The sequence below is a fragment of the Schistocerca cancellata genome, chromosome 4, assembly GCF_023864275.1.
Source record: "Schistocerca cancellata isolate TAMUIC-IGC-003103 chromosome 4, iqSchCanc2.1, whole genome shotgun sequence".
Lineage (NCBI taxonomy): Eukaryota > Metazoa > Arthropoda > Insecta > Orthoptera > Acrididae > Schistocerca > Schistocerca cancellata.
Genome location: NC_064629.1, coordinates 908541549 through 908554173, shown reverse-complemented (window position 1 = coordinate 908554173; position 12625 = coordinate 908541549). Strand labels below are relative to the sequence as shown.

At 37.8% G+C, this 12625-nt stretch overlaps 1 protein-coding gene across 2 annotated transcripts in view; it reads right to left on the bottom strand.

Moving 5' to 3' along the window:
- Window positions 1-8187: 8187 nt before the first annotated feature.
- LOC126185078 (peroxisomal targeting signal 1 receptor) overlaps window positions 8188-12625 on the bottom strand; it is a 237663-nt gene continuing 233225 nt past the window's right edge. For both annotated transcript variants that reach the window (XM_049927863.1, XM_049927864.1), the window contains exon 15: window positions 8188-8815. The gene's annotated coding sequence lies outside the window, so the exon portion shown is untranslated. The remainder of the gene's footprint in view (window positions 8816-12625) is intronic.

Genomic DNA, 12625 nt, shown 5'->3' with positions numbered 1-12625 from the left:
TACCCCTAGTGAGATAAGCCTCTATATCCTTACGTTTGTCCTCTAGCCAACACTGCTTAGCCATTTTGCACTTCCTGTTGATCTCATTTTTGAGACGTTTGTATTCCTTTTTGCCTGCTTCATTTACTGCATTTTTATATTTTCTCCTTTCATCAATTAAATTCAATATTTCTTCTGTTACCCAAGGATTTCTACTAGCCCTCGTCTTTTTACCTACTTGATCCTCTGCTGCCTTCACTACTTCATCCCTCAAAGCTACCCATTCTTCTTCTACTGTATTTCTTTCCCCCATTCCTGTCAATTGATCCCTTATGCTCTCCCTGAAACTCTGTACAACCTCTGGTTCTTTCAGTTTATCCAGGTCCCATCTCCTTAAATTCCCAGTTTTTTGCAGTTTCTTCAGTTTTAATCTACAGGTCATAACCAATAGATTGTGGTCAGATTCCAGATCTGCCCCTGGGAATGTCTTACAATTTCAAACCTGGTTCCTAAATCTCTGTCTTACCATTATATAATCTATCTGATACCTTTTAGTATCTCCAGGGTTCTTCCATGTATACAACCTTCTATCATGATTCTTAAACCAAGTGTTAGCTATGATTAAGTTGTGCTCTGTGCAAAATTCTACCATGCGGCTTCCTCTTTCATTTCTTAGCCCCAATCCATATTCACCTACTACGTTTCCTTCTCTCCCTTTTCCCACACTCGAATTCCAGTCACCCATGACTATTAAATTTTCATCTCCCTTCACTATCTGAATAATTTCTTTTATTTCATCATACATTTCTTCAATTTCTTCATCATCTGCAGAGCTAGTTGGCATATAAACTTGTACTACTGTAGTAGGTGTGGGCTTCGTATCTATCTTGGCCACAATAATGCGTTCACTATGCTGTTTGTAGTAGCTTACCCGCATTCCTATTTTCCTATTCATTATTAAACCTACTCCTGCATTACCCCTATTTGACTTTGTGTTTATAGCCCTGTAGTTACCTGGCCAGAAGTCTTGTTCCTCCTGCCACCGAACTTCACTAATTCCCACTATATCTAACTTTAACCTATCCATTTCCCTTTTTAAATTTTCTAACCTACCTGCCCGATTAAGGGATCTGACATTCCACGCTCCGATCCGTAGAACGCCAGTTTTCTTTCTCCTGATAACGACATCCTCTTGAGTAGTCCCCGCCCGGAGATCCGAATGGGGGACTATTTTACCTCCGGAATATTTTACCCAAGAGGACGCCATCATCATTTAACCATACAGTAAAGCTGCATGCCCTCGGGAAAAATTACGGCCGTAGTTTCCCCTTGCTTTCAGCCGTTCGCAGTACCAGCACAGCAAGGCCGTTTTCGTTATTGTTATAAGGCCAGATCAGTCAATCATCCAGACTGTTGCCCTTGCAACTACTGAAAAGGCTGCTGCCCCTCTTCAGGAACCACACGTTTGTCTGGCCTATCAACAGATACCCCTCCGTTGTGGTTGTACCTACGGTGCGGCTATCTGTATCGCTGAGGCACGCAAGCCTCCCCACCAACGGCAAGGTCCATGGTTCATGGGGGGGGGGGGGGGGGGGGCAGGATAGACTAGAGACTTCATTTTCATTCCCTTTGGGTCATTGCCAGTGTCAACAAATCCAGTTCAGTTTGAAAAACACAACGGCCACGTTTCACTGATGTTTATTATGGGGTATTAAGAAATTGAAACTATGACAATGTAATTTGTACAAGCTCAAGAGAATTTTATCTGTACATATCATCACAAAACACCACATTCAAATACAACTTGTGTTTTCAAGGGATATGAAGCAACATATCCCATGGTTAAGAGAAATTTTTAAGTAGTTACATTCAGTGCATCTTATGTTAAGTACAGAGAATTGTCATTTTGATCTAGTAAAAGCAGACTTAGAAGTTAGGCATTGAGATATAGAGTTTGACTTTGAGGTGATTCATAAATCAGGCAAGAAGCATGGGAACACGCACTGGGTCACAGTGTTGTGGAGTGGCAGAAAATGTAAGCTGCTGATGCAGAATGCAAGCTGTTTATGAAACAGCCATGGTTAATTGTGCATGATGGTTTGTTGTGTAGGTCAAGTAGGCTGGGGTCATGCATAGTAGTACCTCCTGATCTGAAAGAAGAGGTATTGAAGTACATAATCACGTCCTATCTGGGCATGGAGGCCATATGGTGATGGGCCGAAGGGTGTCAGAGCATTACTGGCAGAGGACAAGGAAAAGGCATGCAGACCAGAAAGTAAGGAATTGTGTAACATGTGTAGAACAGGCAAATCTAAAGCATCAGCAAGAATCACTACAGAGGTTAGTGGAGGCAACCAAATCTTTTGACATGATGGGAATGGATATTTTAGGTCCTTTTAGCCAGATGCCAGCAGGAAACTGCCATATTCTGGCTCTCATTTATTGATCATTTCTCCATGAAACATTGCAATGATTGCCATTCCAAATCAAAAAGTTACTATGGTGGTGCAGAATGTGGCGAATAACTGGTTGCTAGTTTGCTGTCCTTGAAATAATAATCACAGACCAAGGTACTAACTTCATACTGGATTTGATGAACAAACCTTAAAACTTATTATCATATCTGGAAACTAAGGAGTAGACCATTGCACCAACAAGCTAATGGTGGAACAGATACTGTATATTGTACTACCAGTAGGATGTTGAGTTACAAGGTCAATAGTAACCATAACGACTGAGATGTTTACTTCCCATACATAATGGCAGCATACAATTGCAGTACTGGGCTTTCTCCAGTTGAGGCAGTGTCTGGGAGGAAGACACCTTTGCCATTTGATGTAGTCAAACTAAAAATCAAGAGGAATGGAGAGCCAGTTAGGAACTTTGAAAGAACATTCAAGGGGGCATGGAAACATTACAAAGGGCCAACACCAAAGCCCTTGGTATCAAGTAAAGGAAGGGAAATGCAGTCTTCACAGCATCACATTTGGACCATTTCTCTAAATCTTTCTGTTCTGATTTCTCTCATTTTATTAAGATGATCATTGCTCCCTATGTAGGCTGGCATCAATAAAATATTTTTGCATACAGAGGAGAAAGTTTCTGATGGATATTATAAAAAACGAGCTGCCCCTCTTTGGACTTTTACAATGTCCTCCGTCAATCCTATCTGATAAGGACCCCATACAACACAGCAGTATCCTAGAAGAGGATAGGCAAGCATAGTGTAGACAGTATCTTTAGTATTGCATCTTCTAAGTGTTCTGCCAATAAACTGGAGTCTTTGGTTTGCTTTCATTATCTATGTGACTTTTCCAGTTTAAGTTGTTTGTAATAGTAATTCCTACATACCAGTATTTAATTGAAATGACTGCCTTTAGATTTGTGAGATTTATTGTGTAGCTGAAATTTAATGGATTTTTTTTAGTACTTACGTATCCTTACTCAGAGACAGTTGTCACTTTTCACACCAGTCTAAGTCATTTTGCAATGGTTTTAATCTTCTGATGACTTACTAGACAGTAAATAACAGCATCATCTGCAAACAATCTAAGAGAGCTGCTCATATTGTCTCTTAAATCATTTGTGTAGATTACTAACAGCAGAGGGCTCATAACACTTCCTTTGGGGAACCACACATATCTCTTCTGTTTTACTCAATGATTTCCATTGCCTACTATGAACTGTGACCTTTCTGACAAGAAATCATGAATCCTGTTGCACAACTAAGATAATAATCCATAAGCATGCAATCTGATTAGAAGTCTCTTCTTAGAAGTGGTGTCTAAAACTTCCTGGAAATCTAGAAATATGGAATCAATTTGAGATCCCCCTATCAATAGCACTCATTATTTTGTGCAAATAAACAGCTAGTAATATTTCAGAAGTATGATATTTTCTGCTATGTGTTGATACACTGTTTTCTTTGAGATGATTCATGATGGTTAAACAAAGTATAAGTTCCAAGATTCTGCTGCAAATTGACATCAGCGGTATGTATCTTTAATTCATCAGATTCCTCCTATTTCCCTTCTTGATTATTAGCATGACTGGTGCAACTTTCCAGTCTTTAGTTATATATCTTTCATCAAGGGGGTGGTTGTATATGATTGCTAAATGTGGAGCTATTGTATAAGCATACTCTGAAAGGAACTTAACTGCTATACTATCTGGACCAGAAGACTTGCCTTTATTAAGTGACCTAAGCTGCTAGATACACAGTGGATATCTACTTCTAATTTAAGCTGTTCTCAACTGAAACTGTGGATTATCTGCTTTGTCTTCTTTGGTGAAGGAATTTCAGAAAACTGTTTTCAACAAATGAGGCTACGTTGGATCTATTCCATTTATGGTACGATAATAGTGGCAGTGAATTGCTATGAGCAGGGGAGGCTTACAAGTGCAATGCAACACAAGCGAAATGGGAGTGAGGTGCTGACCAGCGGGACAACTTTTGACATAACAGGGCTGACATTTCGCTTCCCAAACACCGTTACTGGGGCCACCAGGGTGAACATAACGCAGCTGCTGTTGTACTGGCTGGGTAAACTACTAGGGGTGCTCCTAACAAGTAACCTGACATAGCTCAATAATACAGCATTTTATAACCCAATTCACTCTCTCCCTGAAGCAACTTCTAGGAATCTACATTTCTATAGGATGGACTTTTCAGCATTTGCAGCAATACCAGGATAACCAATGTCATATGGTCATGACCATGAGCATCACGATATCCAGCACCATGACTGTTCTGTGCAGCCTTCATCTACCTTACACACAGAACCACCCACCCATGTGACCCTCTAGTACTTCAATTACCAGTAGAATGGACTATCTGTTGAGCATAAAATGAAACTAAATAAGATCGTCTGCTGTGGAAAATGAGTTACTACACAGTGTTCTGAAAGGCATAGGGAAGTAGTTTGACTTGCATTTGGTACTCAAAGATCTTTACCAGTCCTGATTTGTCAGAATACATTTCACTGTTATTCCATACAACTGCTTTTTATGTTCACTCAATACACTTTGTATTCCATTCAATATTTCTTCAGTGATACTTTGCACATGGTGGTTCTCAGAACCATTAACCATGCAATTATTACAGTACTCAGTTGTGATTTGCAACAACTGATACTGCAACATATATTCTTCACTCAGGTCTTCAAATTCTACCTCCAAACCTTTTTTGCCTCTTCCAAATTTCATGACTTCATTTTCGCAATCATTATTCCCCTGTTGTTTTATTACCCAACTGCTTCCAAGAATGACCTCAGCTCTAAGTTCTAGTAATACCAGATATTTGTGTTTCCTTTTCATATAAAATCTGTAAGTACTTGTCATGCCTAACACTTTAATCCCAGAAACTGCCATTATAACTAGTCTAGATTTGCACTGATGTATTCGAAACTCTCTTGCAAAACAACATTGATCTGTGAAACAGCATCCTATAATACATTCAGCTTTTACAGCACTTATTTCAATCAGTATGATTTTCTGTTTCAGTTTTTTGATCTTTTCATTTTCCAGATATTCCAAATAATAAATTTTTCTCTGTTATTAAATTATGGGACACAAATTTGATATTGTCAGGATGCTTTTTCACTTTCTCAATTATTGGTTTTGAGGAACCTTCATTTGGTGTTGCACTTGCATTACTTTATTTGTTGATTTCTTTTTCTTTGGTTCAGTTTCTATTTCCAGTGCTTGTAATTGCAACCCTTCACAGCTGTTTTCATCAGACTCAGTTTGTAAGATCATCTGAAGTATTCAACTCAGCAGATGTCAACACAAAATTTAATGTATTTATTAATTTAACATCAAATCTTTTTGATGAGGTGTTTCCAAATAAAAGAGTCAGAGAAAATCAATGTAACCCTGCATTTAAGAAATGGATTACCCAGAGCATCAAAATTTCATGTAAAACAAGAAGAGAATTGTACGCCTCAGCCAGACAGTCTAACAATACTGCAGTGATGGGGCAATATAAAGTGTACTCTAAGATATTAAGGAAGGTGATCCAGAAATCTGAAAGTATGTATCTAAAAAAGGAAATTGACAAATCAAATAACAAAACGAAAACCATATGGAAATATGTTAAAAGTGAGACGGGGAAAAGCCTATCTGCCAAAGAAGTGATTAGCTTAAGAACAGGGAGCCTTTCAGTGGATGCTCCTGAAATGGTGGCTAATATCTTTAACAATCATTTCCTAACAGTGACCAACCAAATGGTATGCCAGGGTTCTGTAAAGAAAGCTACAGAATACTTGCATAACACCTTAACTAACAAAATAGATGAGATGCATCTTCAAAAAACTACAGTGATAGAATTAGAAAAAATAATTATGTCTTTAAAATGTAAAAATTCTGCTGGAGTTGACATTTCCAGCATGTTACTGAAATACTGTTGTAAAGAAATAAGTAGAGTCCTCTGCCATATTAGTAATACGTCATTGGAAGGAGGTGTTTTTCCCAACAGGCTAAAATATGGGCTGATATGACCAATTTATACAAAGGGAGAAAAGACTGAGGCTACAAACTATTGACCAATTTCATTACTCTCAATTTTCTCCGAGGTACTAGAGAAATTGATGCATAGCAGAATGGTTGAGCATCTTAGTAAACAGAACATCCTCAGCAGTAGCCAGTTTGGCTTTCAGAAAGGGGTATCAACCGTGGATGCTATACATGCCTTTGTTGACAATGTTATGGAAGCCATAAATAATAATATGATGATGGTTGGAATATTTTGTGACCTGTCAAAAGCTTTTGACAGTGTAAGTCACCATATTCTCTTGAGTAAAGCCAGGACCCTAGGAATGGGTGGAACAGTAGGCACATGGCTTGAATCCTATCTGTGTGGTAGAAAGCAGAAAGTAATCGTGGAAGGACTGCATGGTGGCCAGGTATCTTCAGAATGGGGCTCCATTACTACAGGAGTACCTCAAGGCTCAGTATTGGGCCCACTGCTCTTTCTAATATTTATAAATGACTTAGCACTATGTACAGAATATGGGAAAATACTCGTGTTTGCTGACGACACCACTTTATCAGTTAATAATTTCTCAGGGAATGTGCCAAATGAGGCTGCAAATAAAGCTTTTGCAGATTTGACAAACTGGTTTGAAACCAATGGCCTTACAGTCAACCTAAAAAAGACAAATTACATTCATTTCTCTTCTAACACAAATGTTACTGATGAAATGAACCTAAAAATGGGTGAGCATGAGATTTTGAAGGTTAAGTCCTCCAAATTCTTGGGTCTGCATATAGATAGCAAAATGAAGTGGCACCAACATAGACAAGATCTGTGCAAAAGGCTAAGCTCAGCAACGTTTGCCTCAAGAATAATTTCAGACACTAGGGAAATGAGCACAATAAAAACTGCATATTTTGGCTATTTTCACCAACTTATGGCCTATGGTATAATATTTTGGGGAAATCAACCAATAGCAAAAAATGTGTTCCATGCACAGAAGTGAGCAATAAGAATTATGTATGGAGTACATCCTAGGCACTCGTGCAGGGATCTGTTTAGAGCTCTACAAATCCTTACAACACCTGCCCAATATATTTTTTTCCCTGATGTGCTTTGTTTCAAAAAATAGCAACTTATTCAAAATCAATAGCTCATACCACAGTAATAACACCCGAAGGAAACTGGATATCCATTATGAGCTAAAAACGAAAAGCATGGTCCAGAAGGCGGTTTTATACAGTGGCACCAAGATTTTTAATGCCCTCCCACCGCACACTAAAGAACTGGTTGGAAACATGCCAAAGTTTAAAGAAAATCTGAAGCAGTTCCTTTTAGATGAATCTTGTTACAGTATTGATGAATTTCTTAGCAACAATGCATAGAATCTCTTGTTTGTGCTTAAACCTTACTGTATGAACTCTACAATTGATTAATCACACTCTGTAAGTACAGTGTAACTTAATACAATACCCAAATTTATATATGTCTGTATATGACACCTGTATAACTTAAGAACAATACCCAAATTTATGTATGACTGTATATTCTTTCAGATGTCCTGTATCTTAACTAATATGTAAGGGTATATGCTAAACTTCACAGTTTTTTTAATCTAATGATAAGATCAAAGTATCTGTGCACAAAACAATAATCTGTAAAAACCTTGACTCGTTCTATATCCAGGGATATGTTACCATATGGATCTATGGAACACAAAATAAATAAATAAAAGCTTTAATGGTATAAACCTTTATTAACTCATTATGTGCTCACAAGCAGTTTCGACAAATATCTCATGTGTTTCCACCTTTGTTTCTTTAACATTTTCATTATTAACCAGACATATTTCACTTGCAATGTTATCAGTATCATCATCTGCTTGCATTCTTTTTGCGGCATTTACAACTCCACTACACATAGTTCCTCTTAGAATGAATGATATTCCTTTCTCATGGCTCCAATATACATTACTAAGTTGTTTTGTCCAGTTCTACATTTCAATATACTGTAATATGAATGATGACACAAATTTGTAACCTGAACTACAATGTTCAACTTCTCGCTTGTATGTGTATGTAGTGACTGAATACTGCAATGTCTTTTTCTGGACAGCATCAACTAGATCACATAATGAACAAGCGATATACCAGTGACAAATGAACTAAATTATTAAGCATTTATTCAATCAACTTATACATCATATTTATTTACATAGCAATTATTCCCAATTATACAACTCTAGATGTATTACACTTATTAAGACAGTAGTTTAACGTCAAGTTCATGAACATTAAGAATCAATCGAAAACCATTATGCTGGCTGTGCAACCACCCAGCTCTCCAGCATCCACTTTACTGTACCTGAAAAACAAAAAAATCGGTGAAGATGAAATACAAAACAACAATGGAAGTAACAAGATTAAATCATTTGTTACCTACCAGATATAGCTTGTTTTTACTTGAAAACATTTCAATAGTTACAGTACAGTAACTAATCATTTACAACAGTGTGCATTTTGTCTATCCATACTACAAGGGGTTGAAGGTTAAAAGAACCAAAATAATATTGAGATTTACCTGAATGTAAGCTATTTGGACTGTCCTGAGATGTGAAAACTGTGTGCCTTGATGGGCTTCAAATATTTGTATTTTGTAGGCAACACTATTTCCTGCACCATCTAAGCATACATCATTAAACAACTCAAATCTTCAATATTGAAATACCATTTTATTCATTAATCTTATAGCTTTCATAGAGATAGAACATGATGAGGATATTAGCTGGCAATAACTTCACAAAGGAATATACCGGGTGATCAAATAGTCAGTATAAATTTGAAAACTTAATAAACCATGGAATAATGTAGATGGAGAGGTAAAAATTGACACACATGCTTGGATTGACATGGGGTTTTATTAGAACAAAAAAAAAAAAAAAAAAAAAAAAAAAAAAAAAAAAAAAACCATTTGGCCTCCCATGTCCCCAGACTTCAGTCCGTGCGATTATTGGCTTTGGGGTTACCTGAAGTCGCAAGTGTATCGTGATCAACCGACAGCTCTAGGGATGTTGAAAGACAACATCCGACGCCAATGCCTCACCATAACTCCGGACATGCTTTACAGTGCTGTTCACAACATTATTCCTCGACTACAGCTATTGTTGAGGAATGATGGTGGACATATTGAGCATTTCCTGTAAAGAACATCATCTTTGCTTTCTCTTACTTTGTTATGCTGGTTATTGCTATTCTGATCAGATGAAGCACCATCTGTCGGACATTTTTTGAACTTTTGTATTTTTTTGGTTCTAATAAAACCCCCACATCATTCCAAGCATGTGTGTCAATTTGTACCTCTCTATCTACATTATTCCAGGATTTATTCAGTTTTCAAATTTATACTGACTTTTTGATCACCCTGAACATACTTTATATGCTCCTAGTTTTATTTCTTTATCCATCCAGCAGTATTTATTATTCACCAGTTGACATGGTATTCATTTCAAAGCTCCATCTTCAGACACTACTGTGCATGAATCACTGTACATCCACAACAAATATCTTCGAAACATGACGAAATAGCCCACATGTCCTTTATCAACCAGTACAAAACATCTTAACTTACTGACCCAACCTTAAAAAAACTGAGCCGATGTGGAAATAGAAAGAAAGGAATCTAAAGTATGTATCTTTCTTCATAAAGTTATTAGCAGCACATAAGAGGTTCAGGATCAACTCCTAAAATGGCATAAAGTTTTAGTTTGCCAGGAAGGTTAATTTCAGCATATTCTACACATTTGTGTTTGATAATATTTTTCCAGTCAATAGAAGTCTCCCTTTGTGTTAGCCTCTGGGTGCAATGGACATACTCTCAAAATGGCTAGAAATCACAATTTGGTGTTTTTGAGAAGGTACCTGTATCTCTTAACACTACAACTTGTGGTACTCTTCTGAAAGTTAACCTATGCGGACCTGTTTAACTCATATTACCCAAACCCCATGACTAAGTCTTGTAGTGTCTGATTACTTTCAAAGCTAGTGAAGATTGTCTGTATGCAATATTGCTAATTTTTGTCCATCACTACTGTTCCTGTTATCGGTTCTCCTCTATGTAATTGAGAAGTTCCTTATTTAACCATGTTTCTAATCATTACATGGTTTGATTTCAAAGAACAGCACCATGGAAACCACAAAAACCTGGCACAATGTGTATTTACATAACTATGTATTTGACACTACAGAAGCTTCCTTTAACCTGGTGTAATGTTCATCTGTGAGTATCTCCTATATACAAAGGTTCAACATAATTATTATTTTATGTAGGTGACTTGAAGATGGGAACTTGAGCAAAACTGGTTATCTGTGAATAAATACACATTATGGCCACTTTTGTTGGTTTCCATGATGTCATTCCTTAGCTACATTGTAGCGGTGGAGCACTATTTACAGAAAATAGTGTGTGTTACTTTCATTTGAAGATTTCTCAAAAGTTTACCTTTCATCAATACACACACAGTATTTGCAAAGTTTAAGACAGTTTTTACACTTTGACATGATTTGTGTACTTTCAAAGCACAATAACACATCTATCAGCTATAATAACATTGTTACTGTTTATTGCTGACTCTTTAGTTGCAGATGAAGTGTTAACATGTGTCACTGCTCATGTGCCCAGATTCTGTAAACATGTTTAACCGGTGTGCCTTTCCTCAGATTATTTAGATGTGTTTACTTGTGCTGCCTGGGGGTACATAGGGGACAACTGATGTCCACATTTTTGTAGTGAGTGACAGATTTGGAGATGTGCTGGCCAGGGCAACAGCCAAACCATGTGTACTGCAGAAAGGCAAGCCAGCATGGGCAACATTCAGTTTTGCATTATCTCATTGAGAGACCTTGAAGATACAGCAGCACAGCCACCGGCCTTAACATTTCAAAAATGTATCATCAATAGTACGAGGCATGTCCAAGCAAGTGCATTAGATTTTTTTAGAAAAAGTGTATTTGAAAAAAAAATTACAGGCTATTTTAGTACACCTGTTGAACATTTTTCCTCATAATTGCCATCCTGTTCAGCGCTTGTGGTGAGCCATGACAAAAAGTTTCTTAGTACCCTCCTTGAAGAGCTCTCCCATCAGCTCCTTTCCCCACTTTAGAACCTCATTCCGTCCCAGTTGAAAATTTATTTCCATTCATGTGTGTCTTTTGGGAAGTGAAAAGATGATAATCTGAAGGCACCAAGTCAGGGGACTATAGAGGTTGGTTCAGAACATCCCAAATTAAATGAGTCCAAGAGTGCCTTGGTTTCTAAGGCTGTGTGAGGACAGGTTTTGTCATGCAACACGTGCTAGCCTCTCATCAGAATTCCCCTACTTTCATTTTGAATGCTCCTTAAGAGTGTTTTTTTAACTCACAATATCTTCGTGCATCAATGGCCTCCAGCTGAGGCAGAAATTCGACCAAAATTATGCCTTTTTGGTCCCAAAACACATGCCATTTTTGCCGAAAATTGTCCTGAATTCTTCGGCAGGTGGGAAATAGGTGTGATGCCACTGTGATGACTGTCTCTGTTTCTGGCATGTAATGAGTGACACACGGTTCATCTCATGTCACAATAGAGCTCAGAAACCATCCAATTAAAGTCCCTCAAGAAACTCACTTGTGCCACTGGCCCAATTTTTCTTGTGCTGCCATGTCAGCTGTTTTGAGATCAATCTTGTACACCGTCTCCAGTATTCAAGTGTTCCTCAGAGTGCCTCATATAATAGAATTCAAGAAAGTTGTGGAAACACTGCAAAAATTTCTCCCACTGTCAAATGGCAGGTTTCACAAACAGTTTCCTCAATTTTTTGCACCAACTCATCAGTCAAAATAAATGGTCTTCCACTCCCCCATCATGAACATTTGGTTTGCCTTTCACTAAGCTCCCTACACCACTTAAATGCACTCGTTCCCCTCATAACACCTTCACAATAAACCATTTTGATTCACGAAAAAATTTTGGTACATGTTATTCTTTCCGTGAGAAGGACACGGATCTCAGCATTTGCCTAGCAGCACCTGGTGGGATTTCTTACTGACATCTTTCATGCAACTGGACACTACAATGTGAGTTTACATACTACTGTCTTCCCGAAATGCTTGCTCTGGCCAACATCATGCCAGCGTCATT